The 22,945-nt window shown below is 39.0% G+C and overlaps 1 protein-coding gene across 1 annotated transcript in view; it reads right to left on the minus strand.

Moving 5' to 3' along the window:
* The window catches only part of pde3b (phosphodiesterase 3B), a 171,627-nt gene that overhangs the window by 49,525 nt on the left and 99,157 nt on the right, over positions 1-22,945 (minus strand). The gene's annotated exons all lie outside the window — the stretch shown is intronic.

Genomic DNA, 22,945 nt, shown 5'->3' on the forward strand with positions numbered 1-22,945 from the left:
TATTCTTTTCCGCAAACAACCACATTTTTGAGGCACTAAACATGAACGAAAACTCACCAAACTTTACACGCAGATCGGGTCTGGCGAAAAATTTGATATTTTAAAGTCGCCATACATGATAACAGAAAAATGGCTCTGTAGCGCCACCTACATAGCTTAAACGGATCCCTGTCCCGCTACGATTGTACTACGGCTATGAAAATTGTGTGGCACCTGTAGCATATCCAGATGAACAAAAACCTCTTTGATAGTTGTACCCTAAAATAGACAGGAAGTGAGATATGAGTATTTAAATGTCCAATTTTGGCCAATTTTTGCACATTTACAGGGGTCACACTTTTGCCCACTTCTCCTACACGGTTAACCCGATTGAGTTCAAACTTGAGATGTACCATCTCAACACCTGGGACAGCACCATGGTAAAAAATCTAAAGTTTTTGACATACTATATGACGGCGGTGGGGCATCAAATTTAGAGTTTCAAAATTCTTACTTAACGTAGTATTGCCGGTTGTACGTTTAACCTAGAGCTACGAAAATTGGTACACATACGTAACAGACTATGATCTACAAAAAAGTCTGTTGGTGCCATATGCTAAACCCAACAGGAAGTCCTCCAGAGGCGGGGCATAAAATTTTGCGTTTCAAAATTCTTAATTAAAGAAGCATTCCCGGCTGTACGTTTCACCTAGTGTTACCAAAATTTTAAGACATATGTAACAGCCCTCAAGGTACAAAAAACTCTTTTTGAACCATATGCTAAACCTAACAGAAAGTCCACCATTTTGATTTACTTTGGAACGTGTTGCCATTTTTTTGGCCATTTCATAGGGGTCTTATTTTAACGAACTCCTCCTACAGAGTTTATCCCATCATCTTCAAACTTGGTGTGATTCATCTTAAGATGTTGAAGATGAAAAGTTATTGAAAGCTTTTTATTTCGTCGCACGCTGTTGCCGTGGCATGCACTTGTTTGCAAAGGAAAAAAAATCTTCTTAAGGAAGAATTCCCAGTTGTACGAAGCAGCTAGAGCTACGAAAATTTGTAGACATATGTAACAGCCCACGATGTACAAAAAAAGTCTCTTGGTGCCATGTACTAAACCCAACAGGAAGTCCCCCATTTTGTGCTAAAAAAACAACAACTCCTCTTTAACGAAGCATTCACGGTTGTACGTTTCACCTAGAGCTATTATAATTTGGAGGCATACATAAGAGCCCACGATGTACAAAAAAGTCTCTTGGAACCATATGCTAAACCAAACAGGAAGTCTGACATTTTGATTTACTTTGGTATTTGTAGCCACTTTTTGGGGCCTTTTATAGGGGTCATATTTTCTGCAAAACTTATCACATCGTCTTCATTCTTTGGCATGTTTCATCTTAAGATATTTAAAAAGTTGATGAAAAGTTATTGAATTTTTTTATTTTGTCTCACGCCTTTGCTGTAGCGATGCATTGTTTGCAAAGAATTTTTTTTTTGAGAGTCTAAACATGGGCAAAAACTCACAAAATTTTGCACACAGATCAGATCTCTCACGAACATGAATATTTTATAATTTGTTGTGCAATTTGTAATAAATGGCTCAATAGCGCCGTCTAGATATTTTTATGAAGTATATCCGATTATATGGTTCAGCTAGATGTGTGAATATTGGGAGGCATACATATCAGCCTAATACTTCCAAAAATTATTCTATAGCCATGTGCCAATTCATTTTGATTTTATTTTAATTGTGCTTCATTTTTGGCCTTCCATGAAACTTTGCAAACACAAAGCATGTCAAAAACATTTACAATTTAGACGGTTTCCTATGAAACAGTACCCCAACATGCCAGTACCCGGACATGCAAATACCCCAACGTGGCCCGGGTTGCGAGGGCCCTATATAGCTGCTCGCAGCTCTAGTTATTATTAGGGCCCGAGCAGCGACCGCTGCGAGGTCCCTATTGTTCCTGAAGGAATTCTTATTATTAGGGCCCGAGCAGCGGCGGCGGCGGTACCGCTGCGAGGCCCTATTGTTTTTGTAGGAATTCTTCTTATTAGGGCCCGAGCAGCGGCGGCGGCGGTGCCGCTGCGAGGCCCTATTGTTTTTGTAGGAATTCTTCTTATTATTATTCTTATTATTATTATTCTTATTATTATTCTTCTCCGCAAACAATCGCATTTTTGAGACGCTAAACGTGAACGAAAACTCACCAAACTTTACACGCACATCAGGCCTGGCGAAAAATTTGATATTTTAAAGTCGCCATACATGATAACAGAAAAATGGCTCCATAGCGCCACCTACATAGGTTAAACGGATCCCTGTCCCGCTACGATTGTCCTATGGCGACGAAAATTGTGTGGCACCCGTAGCACATCCAGATGAACAAAAACCTCTTTGATGTGTGTACCCTAAAATAGACAAAAAGTGAGGTATGATCATCTGACTGTCCAATTTTGGCCCAGTTTTGCACATTTACAGGGGTCATACTTTTGCCCGCTTCTCCTACACGGTTAACCCGATTAACTTCAAACTTGGGATGGACCATCTCAACACCTGGGACAACATCATTGTAAAAAATCTAAAGTTTTTGATATACTATATGACGTCGGCGACGCATCAAATTTAGAGTTTAAAAATTCTTACTTCATGAAGCATTGCCGGTTGTACGTTTAATCTAGAGCTACGAAAATTTGTACACATATGTAACAGGCTATGACCTACAAAAAACTCTTTTTGAACCATATGCTAAACCTAACAGGAAGTCCACCATTTTGATTTATTTTGGAACGTGTTGCCATTTTTTTGGCCATTTCATTGGGGCCTTATTTTAACGAACTCCTCCTACAGTGTTTATCCGATCATCTTCAAACTTGGTGTGATTCATCTTAAGATGTTGAAGATGAAAAGTTATTGAAAGCTTTGTATTTCGTCGCACGCTGTTGTCATGGCATGCACTGTTTGCAAAGGAAAAAAAATATCCTTAAAGAAGCATTGCCAGTTGTACGAAGCAGCTAGAGCTACGAAAATTTGTAGACATATGTAACAGCCCAAGATGTACAAAAAAGTCTCTTGGTGCCCTGTGCTAAACCCAACAGGAAGTCCCCCAGGGGCCGGGCATCACATTTTAAGCTAAAAAACTCCTCTTTAACAAAGCATACCCGGCTGTACGTTTCACCTAGAGTTACCAAAATTTGTAGAGGTATATAACAGCCCTCGAGGTACAAAAAACTCTTTTTGAACCATATGCTAAACCTAACAGGATGTCCGCCATTTTTATTTACTTTGGAATGTGTTGCCATTTTTTGGGCCATTTCATAGGGGTCATATTTTAACGAACTCCTCCTACAGAGTTTATCCGATCATCTTCAAACTTGGTGTGACTCATCTTAAGATGTTGAGGATGAAAAGTTATTGAAAGCTCTTTATTTCGTCGCACGCTGTTGTCGTGGCATGCACTTTTTGCAAAGGAAAAAAATCCCTCTTAATGAAGCATTCCCAGTTGTACGAAGTAGCTAGAGCTACAAAAAATTGTAGACATATGTAACAGCCCACAGTGTACAAAAAAGTCTCTTGGTGCCATGTGCTAAACCCAACAGGAAGTCCCCCAGGGGCCGGGCATCACATTTTGAGCTAGAAAACTCCTCTTTAACGAAGCATTCCCGGTTGTACGTTTCACCTAGCGCGATGATAATTTGCAGGCATACATAAGAGCCCACGATGTACAAAAAAGTCTCTTGGAACCATGTGATAAACCAAACAGGAAGTCTGCCATTTTGATTTACGATGGGATTTGTTGCCATTTTTTGTGGGCTTTTTCAGTTGTCATATTTTAACGAACTCCTCGTACAAAGTTCATCCGACCGTCTTCAAACTTGGTGTGTTTCATCTTAAGATGTTTAAGATGCAAAGTTATCAAAAGTTTTTTATTTTGTCGCACGCTGCTGCTATAGCGATGCAGTTTGCCAAGTGAAGTGCTGCTTTGTTTTTTTATCTATACATGTGTGAAAACTTATGAAACTTTGCAAACACATCAGACTTGTCATGAACATGAATTTTTAGAGATTTATTGTGCAATTTGCAATAAATAGCGCCCTCTAGACATTTTTATGAAGTATTTCCGATTGTATGATTCTGCTAGATTTGTGAAAATTAGGACAGACCCCTATCAGCCTAATACCTACAAAAAAGTATTATGTAGCCATTTGCCAAACCAAAGAGGAAGTCCGCTATTTTGATTTTATTTTGGGAATTATACATCATTTTTGGCCTCTTTCATTAAACTTTGCACAGACAAGGCATGGAAAAAACTAACATTTTAAATGGTCCTTGTTCCATGTAACAGTACCCCAACGTGCCAGTACCCTGACGTGCAAGTAACCCAACGTTGTGCTCAATAGCGCCCTCTATGCATTTTTATGGAGCATTTCCAATTGTATGATTCAAGCGATACACAACTAAAGATGACTTGACCTAGATTTGTGAAAACTGGGAGGCATACCTATTAGCTTAAGACCTACAAAAAGTATTCTGTAGCCGTATGCTGAACCTAAAAGGAAGTCCGCCATTTTGAATTTATTTTGGGAATTGCACACCATATTTTGCGTTTTGATTAAACTTTGCACATACAAGGCTTGTCAAAAACATTTTAGATGGTCCTTGTCCTATTTGACAGTACCCCAACGTGCCAGTACCCCGACGTGCAAGTACCCCAACGTGGTCTGGGTTGCGAGGGCCCTTTATAGCTGCTCGCAGCTCTAGTTAGGGCCCGAGCAGCGACCGCTGCGAGGTCCCTATTGTTTTTCAAGGAATTCTTATTAGGGCCCGAGCAGCGGCGGCGGCGGTGCCGCTGCGAGGCCCTATTGTTTTTGTAGGAATTCTTATTATTATTATTATTATTATTATTATTATTATTATTATTCTTCTCCGCAAACGATCACATTTTTGAGACACTAAACGTGACCGAAAACTCACCAAACTTTACACGCACATCAGGCCTGGCGAAAAATTTGATATTTTAAAGTCGCCATACATGATAACAGAAAAATGGCTCCTTAGCGCCCCCTACATAGGTTAAACGGATCCCTGTCCCGCTACGATTGTCCGACGGCTATGAAAATTGTGTGGCACCTGTAGCACATCCCAATGAACAAAAACCTCTTTGAAGTGTGTACCCTAAAATAGACAGAAAGTGAGGTATGAGTATTTAAATGTCCAATTTTTGCCAATTTTTGCACATTTACTGGGGTCATACTTTTGCCCGCTTCTCCTACACGGTTAACCCGATTGACTTCAAACTTGGGCTGTACCATCTCAACACCTGGGACAACATCATGGTAAAAAATCTAAAGTTTTTGACATACTATATGACGGTGGCGGGGCATCAAATTTACAGTTTCAAAATTCTTACTTAACAAAGCATTGCCGTGGTACGTTTAATTGAGAGCCACGAAAATTGGTACACATATGTAACAGACTATGATCTACAAAAAACTCTTTTTGAACCATATGCTAAACCTAACAGGAAGTCCGCCAGAGGCGAGGCATCAAATTTTGTGTTTCAAAATTCTTATTTAATGAAGCATTCCCGGCTGTACATTTCACCTAGAGTTACCAACATTTGAAGACATATGTAACAGCCCTCAAGGTACAAAAAACTCTTTTTGAACCATATGCTAAACCGAACAGGAAGTCCGCCATTTTGATTTACTTTGGAACGTGTTGCCATTTTTTGGGCCATTTCATAGGGGTCTTATTTTAACGAACTCCTCCTACAGAGTTTATCCGATCATCTCCAAACTTGGTGTGATTCATCTTAAAATGTTGAAGATGAAAAGTTATTGAAAGCTTTTTATTTCGTCGCACGCTGTTGCCGTGGCATGCACAGTTTGCAAAGGAAAAAATTCCCTCTTAATGAAGCATTCACAGTTGTACGAAGCAGCTAGAGCTACGAAAATTTAGAGACAAATTTAACAGCCCACAATGTACAAAAAAGTCTCTTGGTGCCATGTGCTAAACCCAACAGGAAGTCCCCCAGGGGCCGGGCATCACATTTTGAGCTAAAAAACTCCTCTTTAACGAAGCATTCCCGGTTGTACGTTTCACCTAGCGCTATGATAATTTGCAGGCATACATAAGAGCCCATGATGTACAAAAAAAAGTCTCTTGGAACCATGTGCTAAACCAAACAGGAAGTCTGCCATTTTGATTTATGATGGGATTTGTTGCCATTTTTTGTGGCCTTTTTCAGGGGTCATATTTTAACGAACCCCTCCTACAAAATTTATCCGACTGTCTTCAAACTTGGTGTGTTTCATCTTAAGATGTTTAAGATGCAAAGTAATCGAAAGTTTTTTATTTTGTAACACGCTGTTGCCATAGCAATGCATTGTTTGTCAAGTGCTGCTTTTTTTTTTTTATACACATGAAAACTGCATGAAACTTTACTTTCCCGTAAGGGCCGTCATCACATTTTGAGGTAAAAAACTCCTCTTTAACGAAGCATTCCCGGTTGTACGTTTCACCTAGCGCTATGATAATTTAGAGGCATACATAAGAGCCCACGATGTACAAAATAGTCTCTTGGAACCATCTTCCAAAACAAACAGGAAGTCCGCCATTTTGATTTACGTTGGGATTTGTAGCCATTTTTTGTGGCCTTTTTTAGGGGTCATATTTTAACGAACTCCTCCTACAAAATTTATCCGACTGTCTTCAAACTTGGTGTGCTTCATCTTAAGATGTTTAAGATACAAAGTTATCGAAAGTTATTTATTTTGTCCCACGCCGTTTCATGGCGATGCATTGTTTGCCAAGTAAAATGCTGCTTTTTTTTTGGTCTAAACATGTGCAAAAACTCATGAAACTTTACACACACATCAGGCTTGTCATAAGCATGAATATTTTAGAGATTTCTTATTAAATTTGCAATAAATGCTTCAATAGCACCCTCTAGACATTTTTATGAAGTCTTTCCGATTATATGATTCAGCTAGATGTGTGAATATTGGCAGGCATGCCTAATATATTCAAAAAGTATTCTATATAGCCATGTGCCAATCCATTTTGATTTTATTTTGTTAATTGTGCATCATTTTTGGCCTTTCCATGAAACTTTACAAACACAAAGCATGGCAAAAACGTTTAAAATTTAGATGGTTTCCTATTTGACAGTACCCCAACATGCCAGTACCCCGACGTGCAAATACCCCAACGTGGCCCGGGTTGCGAGGGCCCTTTATAGCTGCTCGCAGCTCTAGTTATTCTTCTTCTTTTTATTTGTTATTATTCTTTTCCGCAAACAATCACATTTTTGAGACACTAAACGTGAACGAAAACTCACCAAACTTTACACACACGTCAGGCCTGGCGAAAAATTTGATATTTTAAAGTCGCCATAGGTGATAACAGAAAAATGGCTCCATAGCGCCACCTACATAGGTTAAACAGATCCCTGGCCCGCTACGATTGTCCGACGGCTATGAAAATTGTGTGGCACCTGTAGCACATCCAGATGAACAAAAACCTCTTTGATGTGTGTACCCTAAAATAGACAGGAAGTGAGATATGAGTATTTAAATGTCCAATTTTGGCCAATTTTTGCACATTTACAGGGGTCATACTTTTGCCTGCTTCTCCTACACGGTTAATCCAATTGACTTCAAACTTGGGATGTACCATCTCAAGACCTGGGACAACACCATGGTAAAAAATCTAAAGTTTTCGACATACTATATGACGGCGGTGGGGCATCAAATTTAGAGTTTCAAAACTCTTACTAAACGTAGTATTGCCGGTTGTATGTTTAACCTAGAGCTACGAAAATTGGTACACATATGTAACAGACTATGACCTACAAAAAAGTCTGTTGGTGCCATATGCTAAACCCAACAGGAAGTCCGCCAGAGGCGGGGCATCAAATTTTGAGTTTCAAAATTCTTACTTAATGAAGCATTCCCGGCTGTACGTTTCACCTAGAGTTACCAAAATTTAAAGACATATGTAACAGCCCTCAAGGTACAAAAAACTCTTTTTGAACCATATGCTAAACCTAACAGAAAGTCCACCATTTTGATTTACTTTGGAACGTGTTCCCATTTTTTTGGCCATTTCATAGGGGTCCTATTTTAACGAACTCCTCTTACAGAGTTTATCCGATCATCTTCAAACTTGGTGTGATTCATCTTAAGATGTTGAAGATGAAAAGTTATTGAAAGCTTTTTATTTCGCTGCACGCTCTTGTCGTGGCATGCACTTGTTTGCAAAGGAAAAAAATTCTTCTTAATGAAGAATTCTCAGTTGTACGAAGCAGCTAGAGCTACGAAAATTTGTAGACATATGTAACAGCCCACGATGTACAAAAAAGTCTCTTGCTGCTTTGTGCTAAACCCAACAGGAAGTCCCGCAAGGGCCGGGCATCACTTTTTGAGCTAAAAAACTCCTCTTTAACGAAGCATTCCCGGTTGTACCTTTCACCTAGCGCTATGATAATTTGGAGGCATACATAAGAGCCCACGATGTACAAAAAAGTCTTTTAGAACCATATGCTAAGCCAAACAGGAAGTCCGGCATTTTGATTTACTTTGCTATTTGTAGCCATTTTTTGGGGGCCTTTTATAGGCCTCATATTTTCTACAAAACTTATCAGATTGTCTTCATTCTTTGGCATGTTTCATCTGAAGTATTGCCGGTTATACGTTTAATCTAGAGCTACGAAAATTGGTACACATATGTAACAGACTATGATCTACAAAAAAGCCTGTTGGTGCCATATGCTAAACCTAACAGGAAGTCCGCCAGAGGCAGGGCATCAAATTTTGCATTTCAAAATTTTTACTTAATGAAGCATTTCCGGCTGTACGTTTCACCTAGAGTGACCAAAATTTGAAGACATATGTAACAGCCCTCGAGGTACAAAAAACTCTTTTTGAACCATATGCTAAACCTAACAGGAAGTCCGCCATTTTGATTTACTTTGGAACGTGTTGCCATTTTTTGGGCCATTTCATAGGGGTCTTATTTTAACGAACTCCTCCTACAGAGTTTATCCGATCATCTCCAAACTTGGTGTGATTCATCTTAAGATGTTGAAGATGAAAAGTTATTGAAAGCTTTTTATTTTGTCGCACGCTGTTGTCGTGGCATGCACTGTTGGCAAAGGAAAAAAAAATCCTTCTTAATGCAGCGTTCCCAGTTGGACGAAGCAGCTCGAGCTACAAAAATTTGTAGACATATGTACACATTTGTCCACATATATATATTTACATATGCATGTAAAAAAATTATGTCAGGCTAAACTAAATGGTTGATTAGGCCCCACACATTTTCACCTTACCATACCCGGCCCTCTTTGCAAAAGGTTTGAACACTCCTGGCCTAAACCTAGGTGTATACTCAAACTATGCACGCACATAAAGCCTGGAACAAAATGTGTAATTTAGAGGGTTCTTGTTTTGTTTTTTGTATTCCTTATATTTCATGTCATTATACTTGACACACTATTTTTACTACTCACTGAATCAGTTATAAGAACATTTAATTGATACAATCCAATCACATCCTAGAGAATTGAAAACACATTCAATCATGAGGTTGTTAAGACACATTTACTTCTGTAGCACTTAACCACAAACAAGTTGCGACATCCCCTGATCTAACCCTCCAACCGGCCAAGGAAAAACTTTCAGGGGTCATATTTTAACGAACCCCTCCTACAAAATTTATCCGACTGTCTTCAAACTTGGTGTGTTTCATCTTAAGATGTTTAAGATGCAAAGTAATCAAAAGTTTTTTATTTTGTAACACGCTGTTGCCATAGCAATGCATTGTTTGTCAAGTGCTGCTTTTTTTTTTTTATACACATGAAAACTCATGGAACTTTGCAAACACATCAGACTTGTCATGAACATGAATTTTCAGAGATTTATTGTGCAATTTGCAATAAATAGCGCCCTCTAGACCTTTTTATGAAGCATTTCCGATTGTATGATTATGCTAGACCTACAAAAAAGTATTATGTAGCCATTTGCCAAACCAAAGAGGAAGTCCGCTATTTTGATTTTATTTTGGGAATTATACATCATTTTTGGCCTTTTTCATTCAACTTTGCACAGACAAGGCATGGAAAAAACTAACATTTTAAATGGTCCTTGTTCCATGTAACAGTTGTCAAGTGCTGCTTTTTTTTTTTTTATACACATGAAAACTCATGAAACTTTGCAAACACATCAGACTTGTCATGAACATGAATTTTCAGAGATTTATTGTGCAATTTGCAATAAATAGCGCCCTCTAGACATTTTTATGAAGCATTTCCGATTGTATGATTATGCTAGACCTACAAAAAAGTATTATGTAGCCATTTGCCAAACCAAAGAGGAAGTCCGCTATTTTGATTTTATTTTGGGAATTATACATAATTTTTGGCCTTCTTCATTAAACTTTGCACAGACAAGGCATGGAAAAAACTAACATTTTAAATGGTCCTTGTTCCATGTAACAGTTGTCAAGTGCTGCTTTTTTTTTTTTTTATACACATGAAAACTCATGAAACTTTGCAAACACATCAGACTTGTCATGAACATGAATTTTCAGAGATTTATTGTGCAATTTGCAATAAATAGCGCCCTCTAGACATTTTTATGAAGCATTTCCGATTGTATGATTATGCTAGACCTACAAAAAAGTATTATGTAGCCATTTGCCAAACCAAAGAGGAAGTCCGCTATTTTGATTTTATTTTGGGAATTATACATAATTTTTGGCCTTCTTCATTAAACTTTGCACAGACAAGGCATGGAAAAAACTAACATTTTAAATGGTCCTTGTTCCATGTAACAGTACCCCAACGTGCCAGTACCCTGACGTGCAAGTAACCCAACGTTGTGCTCAATAGCGCCCTCTATGCATTTTTATGGAGCATTTCCAATTGTATGATTCAAGCGATACACAACTAAAGATGACTTGACCTAGATTTGTGAAAACTGGGAGGCATACCTATTAGCTTAAGACCTACAAAAAGTATTCTGTAGCCGTATGCTAAACCTAAAAGGAAGTCCGCCATTTTGAATTTATTTTGTGAATTGCGCACCATATTTTGCGTTTTGATTAAACTTTGCACACACAAGGCTTGTCAAAAACATTTTAGATGGTCCTTGTCCTATTTGACAGTACCCCAACGTGCCAGTACCCCGACGTGCAAGTACCCCAACGTGGCACGCCTTTGCTGTAGCGATGCATTGTTTGCAAAGAATTTTTTTTTTTATATGATTCAGCTAGATGTGTGAATATTGGGAGGCATACCTATCAGCCGAATACCTCGATAAAGCATTCCATAGCAATGTGAACAAACACAAAAAGCATGGCAAAACATTTACAATTTAGACGGTTTCTTATGAAACAGTACCCTAACGTGCCAGTACCCCGACGTGCAAATACCCCAACGTGGCACGGGTTGCGAGGGCCCTTTATAGCTGCTCGCAGCTCTAGTTATTCTTCTTTTTCTTCTCCGCAAACAATCGCATTTTTGAGACACTAAACGTGAACGAAAACTCACCAAACTTTACACGCACATCAGGCCTGGCGAAAAATTTGATATTTTAAAGTCGCCATACATGATAACAGAAAAATGGCTCCTTAGCGCCCCCTACATAGGTTAAACGGATCCCTGTCCCGCTACGATTGTCCGACGGCTATGAAAATTGTGTGGCACCTGTAGCACATCCCAATGAACAAAAACCTCTTTGAAGTGTGTACCCTAAAATAGACAGAAAGTGAGGTATGAGTATTTAAATGTCCAATTTTTGCCAATTTTTGCACATTTACAGGGGTCATACTTTTGCCCGCTTCTCCTACACGGTTAACCCGATTGACTTCAAACTTGGGATGTACCATCTCAACACCTGGGACAACATCATTGTGAAAAATGAAAAGTTTTTGATATACTATATGACGGCGGCGACGCATCAAATTTAGAGTTTAAAAATTCTTACTTCACGAAGCATTGCCGGTTGTACGTTTAATCTAGAGCTACGAAAATTGGTACACATATGTAACAGGCTATGACCTACAAAAAACTCTTTTTGAACCATATGCTAAACCTAACAGGAAGTCCACCATTTTGATTTATTTTGGAACGTGTTGCCATTTTTTTGGCCATTTCATTGGGGTCTTATTTTAACGAACTCCTCCTACAGTGTTTATCCGATCATCTTCAAACTTGGTGTGATTCATCTTAAGATGTTGAAGATGAAAAGTTATTGAAAGCTTTGTATTTCGTCGCACACTGTTGTCATGGCATGCACTGTTTTTAAAGGAAAAAAAATATCCTTAAAGAAGCATTCCCATTTGTACGAAGCAGCTAGAGCTACGAAAATTTGTAGACATATGTAACAGCCCAAGATGTACAAAAAAGTCTCTTGGTGCCCTGTGCTAAACCCAACAGGAAGTCCCCCAGGGGCCGGGCATCACATTTTGAGCTAAAAAAACTCCTCTTTAACAAAGCATACCCGGCTGTACGTTTCACATAGAGTTACCAAAATTTGTAGAGGTATATAACAGCCCTCGAGGTACAAAAAAACTCTTTTTGAACCATATGCTAAACCTAACAGGACGTCCGCCATTTTGATTTACTTTGGAATGTGTTGCCATTTTTTTTGGGCCATTTCATAGGGGTCATATTTTAACAAACTCCTCCTACAGAGTTTATCCGATCATCTTCAAACTTGGTGTGATTCATCTTAAGATGTTGAAAATGAAAAGTTATTGAAAGTTTTTTATTTCGTCACACGCTGTTGTCGTGGCATGCACTTTTTGCAAAGGAAAAAAAATCTTATTAATGAAGCATTCCCAGTTGTACGAAGCAGCTAGAGCGACGAAAAATTGTAGACATATGTAACAGTCCAGGATGTACAAAAAAAGTCTCTTGGTGCCATGTGCTTAACCTAACAGGAAGTCCCCCAGGGGCCGGGCATCACATTTTGAGCTAAAAAACTCCTCTTTTGCAGGCATACATAAGAGCCCACGATGTACAAAAAAGTCTCTTGGAACCATGTGCTAAACCAAACAGGAAGTCTGCCATTTTGATTTATGATGGGATTTGTTGCCATTTTTTGTGGCCTTTTTCAGGGGTCATATTTTAACGAACCCCTCCTACAAAATTTATCCGACTGTCTTCAAACTTGGTGTGTTTCATCTTAAGATGTTTAAGATGCAAAGTAATCGAAAGTTTTTTATTTTGTAACACGCTGTTGCCATAGCAATGCATTGTTTGTCAAGTGCTGCTTTTTTTTTTTATACACATGAAAACTCATGAAACTTTGCAAACACATCAGACTCGTCATGAACATGAATTTTCAGAGATTTATTGTGCAATTTGCAATAAATAGCGCCCTCTAGACATTTTTATGAAGCCTTTCCGATTGTATGATTATGCTAGACCTACAAAAAAGTATTATGTAGCCATTTGCCAAACCAAAGAGGAAGTCCGCTATTTTGATTTTATTTTGGGAATTATATATAATTTTTGGCCTTTTTCATTAAACTTTGCACAGACAAGGCATGGAAAAAAGTAACATTTTAAATGGTCCTTGTTCCATGTAACAGTTGTCAAGTGCTGCTTTTTTTTTTTTTTTATACACATGAAAACTCATGAAACTTTGCAAACACATCAGACTTGTCATGAACATGAATTTTTAGAGATTTATTGTGCAATTTGCAATAAATAGCGCCCTCTAGACATTTTTATGAAGCATTTCCGATTGTATGATTATGCTAGACCTACAAAAAAGTATTATGTAGCCATTTGCCAAACCAAAGAGGAAGTCCGCTATTTTGATTTTATTTTGGGAATTATACATCATTTTTGGCCTTTCTCATTAAACTTTGCACAGACAAGCCATGGAAAAAACTAACATTTTAAATGGTCCTTGTTCCATGTAACAGTACCCCAACGTGCCAGTACCCTGACGTGCAAGTAACCCAACGTTGTGCTCAATAGCGCCCTCTATGCATTTTTATGGAGCATTTCCAATTGTATGATTCAAGCGATACACAACTAAAGATGACTTGACCAAGATTTATGAAAACTGGGAGGCATACCTATTAGCTTAAGACCTACAAAAGGTATTCTGTAGCCGTATGCTAAACCTAAAAGGAAGTCCACCATTTTGAATTTATTTTGGGAATTGCACACCATATTTTGCGTTTTGATTAAACTTTGCACACACAAGGCTTGTCAAAAACATTTTAGATGGTCTTGTCCTATTTGACAGTACCCCAACGTGCCAGTACCCCGACGTGCAAGTACCCCAACGTGGCCCGGGTTGCGAGGGCCCTTTATAGCTGCTCGCAGCTCTAGTTCTTCTTCTTCTTCTTCTTCTTTTTCTTTGTTATTATTCTTTTCCGCAAACAACCACATTTTTGAGGCACTAAACATGAACGAAAACTCACCAAACTTTACACGCAGATCGGGCCTGGCGAAAAATTTGATATTTTAAAGTCGCCATACATGATAACAGAAAAATGGCTCTGTAGCGCCACCTACATAGGTTTAACGGATCCCTGTCCCGCTACGATTATCCTATGGCTACGAAAATTGTGTGGCACCTGTAGCACATCCAGATGAACAAAAACCTCTTTGATATGTGTACCCTAAAATAGACAGGAAGTGAGGTATGAGTATTTGAATGTCCAATTTTGGCCCATTTTTGCACATTTACAGGGGTCATACTTTTGCCCGCTTCTCCTACACGGTTAACCCGATTGACTTCAAACTTGGGCTGTACCATCTCAACACCTGGGACAACATCATGGTAAAAAATCAAAAGTTTTTGACATACTATATGACGGTGGCGGGGCATCAAATTTACAGTTTCAAAATTCTTACTTAACAAAGCATTGCCGGTGGTACGTTTAATTGAGAGCCATGAAAATTGGTACACATATGTAACAGACTATGATCTACAAAAAAGCCTGTTGGTGCCATATGCTAAACCTAACAGGAAGTCCGCCAGAGGCGAGGCATCAAATTTTGTGTTTCAAAATTCTTATTTAATGAAGCATTCCCGGCTGTACATTTCACCTAGAGTTACCAACATTTGAAGACATATGTAACAGCCCTCAAGGTACAAAAAACTCTTTTTGAACCATATGCTAAACCGAACAGGAAGTCCGCCATTTTGATTTACTTTGGAACGTGTTGCCATTTTTTGGGCCATTTCATAGGGGTCTTATTTTAACGAACTCCTCCTACAGAGTTTATCCGATCATCTCCAAACTTGGTGTGGTTCATCTTAAAATGTTGAAGATGAAAAGTTATTGAAAGCTTTTTATTTCGTCGCACGCTGTTGCCGTGGCATGCACAGTTTGCAAAGGAAAAAATTCCCTCTTAATGAAGCATTCCCAGTTGTACGAAGCAGCTAGAGCTACGAAAATTTGGAGACAAATTTAACAGCCCACGATGTACAAAAAAGTCTCTTGGTGCCATGTGCTAAACCCAACAGGAAGTCCCGTAGGGGCCGGTCATCACATTTTGAGGTAAAAAACTCCTCTTTAACGAAGCATTCCCGGTTGTACGTTTCACCTAGCGCTATGATAATTTAGAGGCATACATAAGAGCCCACGATGTACAAAAAAGTCTCTTGGAACCATCTGCTAAACCAAACAGGAAGTCCGCCATTTTGATTTACGTTGGGATTTGTAGCCATTTTTTGTGGCCTTTTTTAGGGGTCATATTTTAACGAACTCCTCCTACAAAATTTATCCGACTGTCTTCAAACTTGGTGTGCTTCATCTTAAGATGTTTAAGATACAAAGTTATCGAAAGTTATTTATTTTGTCGCACGCCGTTTCATGGCGATGCATTGTTTGCCAAGTAAAATGCTGCTTTTTTTTTTTTGGTCTAAACATGTGCAAAAACTCATGAAACTTTACACACACATCAGGCTTGTCATAAGCATGAATATTTTAGAGATTTCTTATTAAATTTGCAATAAATGCTTCAATAGCGCCCTCTAGACATTTTTATGAAGTCTTTCCGATTATATGATTCAGCTAGATGTGTGAATATTGGCAGGCATGCCTAATATATTCAAAAAGTATTCTATATAGCCATGTGCCAATCCATTTTGATTTTATTTTGTTAATTGTGCATCATTTTTGGCCTTTCCATGAAACTTTACAAACACAAAGCATGGCAAAAACGTTTAAAATTTAGATGGTTTCCTATTTGACAGTACCCCAACATGCCAGTACCCCGACGTGCAAATACCCCAACGTGGCCCGGGTTGCGAGGGCCCTTTATAGCTGCTCGCAGCTCTAGTTAGGGCCCGAGCAGCGACCGCTGCGAGGTCCCTATTGTTCCTGAAGGAATTCTTATTATTAGGGCCCGAGCAGCGGCGGCGGCGGTGCCGCTGCGAGGCCCTATTGTTTTTGTAGGAATTCTTCTTATTAGGGCCCGAGCAGCGGCGGCGGCGGTGCCGCTGCGAGGCCCTATTGTTTTTGTAGGAATTCTTCTTATTATTAGGGCCCGAGCAGCGGCGGCGGCGGTGCCGCTGCGAGGCCCTATTGTTTTTGTAGGAATTCTTCTTATTATTATTATTCTTATTATTATTCTTCTCCGCAAACAATCGCATTTTTGAGACACTAAACGTGACCGAAAACTCACCAAACTTTACACGCACATCAGGCCTGGCGAAAAATTTGATATTTTAAAGTCGCCATACATGATAACAGAAAAATGGCTCCTTAGCGCCCCCTACATAGGTTAAACGGATCCCTGTCCCGCTACGATTGTCCGACGGCTATGAAAATTGTGTGGCACCTGTAGCACATCCCAATGAACAAAAACCTCTTTGAAGTGTGTACCCTAAAATAGACAGAAAGTGAGGTATGAGTATTTAAATGTCCAATTTTTGCCAATTTTTGCACATTTACAGGGGTCATACTTTTGCCCGCTTCTCCTACACGGTTAACCCGATTGACTTCAAACTTGGGATGTACCATCTCAACACCTGGGACAACATCATTGTGAAAAATGAAAAGTTTTTGATATACTATATGACGGCGGCGGCGCATCAAATTTAGAGTTTAAAAATTCTTACTTCACGAGGCATTGCCGGTTGTACGTTTAATCTAGAGCTACGAAAATTGGTACACATATGTAACAGGCTATGACCTACAAAAAACTCTTTTTGAACCATATGCTAAACCTAACAGGAAGTCCACCATTTTGATTTATTTTGGAACGTGTTGCCATTTTTTTGGCCATTTCATTGGAGTCTTATTTTAACGAACTCCTCCTACAGTGTTTATCCGATCATCTTCAAACTTGGTGTGATTCATCTTAAGATGTTGAAGATGAAAAGTTATTGAAAGCTTTGTATTTCGTCGCACGCTGTTGTCATGGAATGCACTGTTTGCAAAGGAAAAAAAATATCCTTAAAGAAGCATTGCCAGTTGTACGAAGCAGCTAGAGCTACGAAAATTTGTAGACATATGTAACAGCCCAAGATGTACAAAAAAGTCTCCTGGTGCCCTGTGCTAAACCCAACAGGAAGTCCCCCAGGGGCCGGGCATCACATTTTGAGCTAAAAAAAACTCCTCTTTAACAAAGCATACCCGGCTGTACGTTTCACCTAGAGTTACCAAAATTTGTAGAGGTATATAACAGCCCTCGATTTACAAAAAACTCTTTTTGAACCATATGCTAAACCTAACAGGACGTCCGCCATTTTGATTTACTTTGGAATGTGTTGCCATTTTTTTTGGCCATTTCATAGGGGTCATATTTTAACAAACTCCTCCTACAGAGTTTATCCGATCATCTTCAAACTTGGTGTGATTCATCTTAAGATGTTGAAAATGAAAAGTTATTGAAAGTTTTTTATTTCGTCACATGCTGTTATCGTGGCATGCACTTTTTGCAAAGGAAAAAAATCCTTCTTAATGAAGCATTCCCAGTTGTACGAAGCAGCTAGAGTGACGAAAAATTGTAGACATATGTAACAGCCCAGGATCTACAAAAATGTCTCTTGGTGCCATGTGCTAAACGCAACAGGAAGTCCCCCAGGGGCCGGGCATCACATTTTGAGCTAAAAAACTCCTCTTTAACTAAGCATTCCCGGTTGTACGTTTCACCTAGCGCTATGATAATTTGCAGGCATACATAAGAGCCCACGATGTACAAAAAAGTCTCTTGGAACCATGGGCTAAACCAAACAGGAAGTCCGCCATTTTGATTTATGATGGGATTTGTTGCCATTTTTTGTGGCCTTTTTCAGGGGTCATATTTTAACGAACCCCTCCTACAAAATTTATCCGACTGTCTTCAAACTTGGTATGTTTCATCTTAAGATGTTTAAGATGCAAAGTAATCGAAAGTTTTTTATTTTGTCACACGCTGTTGCCATAGCAATGCATGGGAATTGCACACCATATTTTGCGTTTTGATTAAACACCTAAAGCTATGATAATTTGCAGGCAAACATAAGAGCTCAGGATGTACAAAAAAAGTCTCTTGGAGCAATATGCTAAACCAATCAGGAAGTCCACCATTTTGATTTACGTTGGGATTTGTAGCCATTTTTTGTGGCCTTTTTTAGGGGTCATATTTTAACGAACTCCTCCTACAAAATTTATCCGACTGTCTTTAAACTTGGTGTGCTTCATCTTAAGATGTTTAAGATGCAAAGTTATCGAAAGTTATTTATTTTGTCGCACGCCGTTGTCATGGCGATGCATTGTTTGCCAAGTAAAATGTTACTTTTTTTTTTGGGTCTAAACATGTGCAAAAACTCATGAAACTTTACACACACATCAGGCTTGTCATCAGCATGAATATTTTAGAGATTTCTTATTCAATTTGCAATAAATGGTTCAATAGCGCCCTCTAGACATTTTTATGAAGCTTTTGCAAATGTTTTGTGTTTTATGATTCAGCTAGATTTGTAAAAATTGGGATACCTATCAGCCTAAGACTTACAAAAAGGTTTCTAAAGCCATATGCTGAATCAAAAAGGAAGTCTGCCATTTTGATTTACTTTGGTATTTGTAGCCATTTTTTGGGGCCTTTTATAGGGGTCATATTTTCAACAGAACTTATCAGATCGTCTTCATTCTTTGGCGTGTTTCATCTTAAGATATTTAAGATGAAAAGTTATTGAATTTTTTTATTTTGTCACACGCCTTTGCTGTAGCCATGCATTGTTTGTGAAGAAAAATGCTTTTTTGAGAGTCTAAATATGGGTGAAAACTCACAAAACTTTGCACACGCACCAGACCTGTCTAGAACATGAATATTTTATTTAGAGATTTGTTGTGCTATTTGTAATAAATGGCTCAATAGCGCCCTCTAGACATTTTTATGAAGTCTTTCCGATTATATGATTCAGCTAGATGTGTGAATATTGGCAGGCATGCCGAATATATTCAAAAAGTATTCTATATAGCCATGTGCCAATCCATTTTGATTTTATTTTGTTAATTGTGCATCGTTTTTGGCCTTTCCATGAAACTTTAAAAACACAAAGCATGGCAAAAACGTTTACAATTTAGATGGTTTCCTATTTGACAGTACCCCAACATGCCAGTACCCCGACGTGCAAATACCCCAACGTGGCCCGGGTTGCGAGGGCCCTTTATAGCTGCTCGCAGCTCTAGTTATTCTTATTATTATTATTAGGGCCCGAGCAGCGACCGCTGCGAGGTCCCTATTGTTCCTGAAGGAATTCTTATTAGGGCCCGAGCAGCGGCGGCGGCGGTGCCGCTGCGAGGCCCTATTGTTTTTGTAGGAATTCTTCTTATTATTATTCTTATTATTATTATTATTATTATTATTCTTCTCCGCAAACAATCGCATTTTTGAGACGCTAAACGTGAACGAAAACTCACCAAACTTTACACGCACATCAGGCCTGGCGAAAAATTTGATATTTTAAAGTCGCCATACATGATAACAGAAAAATGGCTCCATAGCGCCACCTACATAGGTTAAACGGATCCCTGTCCCGCTACGATTGTCCTATGGCGACGAAAATTGTGTGGCACCCGTAGCACATCCAGATGAACAAAAACCTCTTTGATGTGTGTACCCTAAAATAGACAGAAAGTGAGGTATGATCATCTGACTGTCCAATTTTGGCCCAGTTTTGCACATTTACAGGAGTCATACTTTTGCCCGCTTCTCCTACACGGTTAACCCGATTAACTTCAAACTTGGGATGGACCATCTCAACACCTGGGACAACATCATTGTAAAAAATCTAAAGTTTTTGATATACTATATGACGTCGGCGACGCATCAAATTTAGAGTTTAAAAATTCTTACTTCATGAAGCATTGCCGGTTGTACGTTTAATCTAGAGCTACGAAAATTTGTACACATATGTAACAGGCTATGACCTACAAAAAACTCTTTTTGAACCATATGCTAAACCTCACAGGAAGTCCGCCATTTTGATTTATTTTGGAACGTGTTGCCATTTTTTTGGCCATTTCATTGGGGTCTTATTTTAACGAAATCCTCCTACAGTGTTTATCCGATCATCTTCAAACTTGGTGTGATTCATCTTAAGATGTTGAAGATGAAAAGTTATTGAAAGCTTTGTATTTCGTCGCACGCTGTTTTCATGGCATGCACTGTTTGCAAAGGAAAAAAAATATCCTTAAAGAAGCATTGCCAGTTGTACGAAGCAGCTAGAGCTACGAAAATTTGTAGACATATGTAACAGCCCAAGATGTACAAAAAAGTCTCTTGGTGCCCTGTGCTAAACCCAACAGGAAGTCCCCCAGGGGCCGGGCATCACATTTTAAGCTAAAAAACTCCTCTTTAACAAAGCATACCCGGCTGTACGTTTCACCTAGAGTTACCAAAATTTGTAGAGGTATATAACAGCCCTCGAGGTACAAAAAACTCTTTTTGAACCATATGCTAAACCTAACAGGATGTCCGCCATTTTTATTTACTTTGGAATGTGTTGCCATTTTTTGGGCCATTTCATAGGGGTCATATTTTAACGAACTCCTCCTACAGAGTTTATCCGATCATCTTCAAACTTGGTGTGACTCATCTTAAGATGTTGAGGATGAAAAGTTATTGAAAGCTCTTTATTTCGTCGCACGCTGTTGTCGTGGCATGCACTTTTTGCAAAGGAAAAAAATCCCTCTTAATGAAGCATTCCCAGTTGTACGAAGTAGCTAGAGCTACAAAAAATTGTAGACATATGTAACAGCCCACAGTGTACAAAAAAGTCTCTTGGTGCCATGTGCTAAACCCAACAGGAAGTCCCCCAGGGGCCGGGCATCACATTTTGAGCTAGAAAACTCCTCTTTAACGAAGCATTCCCGGTTGTACGTTTCACCTAGCGCGATGATAATTTGCAGGCATACATAAGAGCCCACGATGTACAAAAAAGTCTCTTGGAACCATGTGATAAACCAAACAGGAAGTCTGCCATTTTGATTTACGATGGGATTTGTTGCCATTTTTTGTGGCCTTTTTCAGTTGTCATATTTTAACGAACTCCTCGTACAAAGTTCATCCGACCGTCTTCAAACTTGGTGTGTTTCATCTTAAGATGTTTAAGATGCAAAGTTATCAAAAGTTTTTTATTTTGTCGCACGCTGCTGCTATAGCGATGCAGTTTGCCAAGTGAAGTGCTGCTTTGTTTTTTTATCTATACATGTGTGAAAACTTATGAAACTTTGCAAACACATCAGACTTGTCATGAACATGAATTTTTAGAGATTTATTGTGCAATTTGCAATAAATAGCGCCCTCTAGACATTTTTATGAAGTATTTCCGATTGTATGATTCTGCTAGATTTGTGAAAATTAGGACAGACCCCTATCAGCCTAATACCTACAAAAAAGTATTATGTAGCCATTTGCCAAACCAAAGAGGAAGTCCGCTATTTTGATTTTATTTTGGGAATTATACATCATTTTTGGCCTCTTTCATTAAACTTTGCACAGACAAGGCATGGAAAAAACTAACATTTTAAATGGTCCTTGTTCCATGTAACAGTACCCCAACGTGCCAGTACCCTGACGTGCAAGTAACCCAACGTTGTGCTCAATAGCGCCCTCTATGCATTTTTATGGAGCATTTCCAATTGTATGATTCAAGCGATACACAACTAAAGATGACTTGACCTAGATTTGTGAAAACTGGGAGGCATACCTATTAGCTTAAGACCTACAAAAAGTATTCTGTAGCCGTATGCTAAACCTAAAAGGAAGTCCGCCATTTTGAATTTATTTTGGGAATTGCACACCATATTTTGCGTTTTGATTAAACTTTGCACATACAAGGCTTGTCAAAAACATTTTAGATGGTCCTTGTCCTATTTGACAGTACCCCAACGTGCCAGTACCCCGACGTGCAAGTACCCCAACGTGGTCCGGGTTGCGAGGGCCCTTTATAGCTGCTCGCAGCTCTAGTTATTATTCTTCTTCTTTTTCTTTGTTATTATTCTTTTCCGCAAACAACCACATTTTTGAGGCACTAAACATGAACGAAAACTCACCAAACTTTACACGCAGATCGGGCCTGGCGAAAAATTTGATATTTTAAAGTCGCCATACATGATAACAGAAAAATGGCTCTGTAGCGCCACCTACATAGGTTTAACGGATCCCTGTCCCGCTACGATTGTCCTATGGCTACGAAAATTGTGTGGCACCTGTAGCACATCCAGATGAACAAAAACCTCTTTGATATGTGTACCCTAAAATAGACAGGAAGTGAGGTATGAGTATTTGAATGTCCAATTTTGGCCCATTTTTGCACATTTACAGGGGTCATACTTTTGCCCGCTTCTCCTACACGGTTAACCCGATTGACTTCAAACTTGGGATGTACAATCTCAAGACCTCGGACAACACCATGGTAAAAAATCTAAAGTTTTTGACATACTATATGACGGTGGCCGGGCATCAAATTTACAGTTTCAAAATTC

Source organism: Festucalex cinctus, chromosome 4, assembly GCF_051991245.1.
Source record: "Festucalex cinctus isolate MCC-2025b chromosome 4, RoL_Fcin_1.0, whole genome shotgun sequence".
Lineage (NCBI taxonomy): Eukaryota > Metazoa > Chordata > Actinopteri > Syngnathiformes > Syngnathidae > Festucalex > Festucalex cinctus.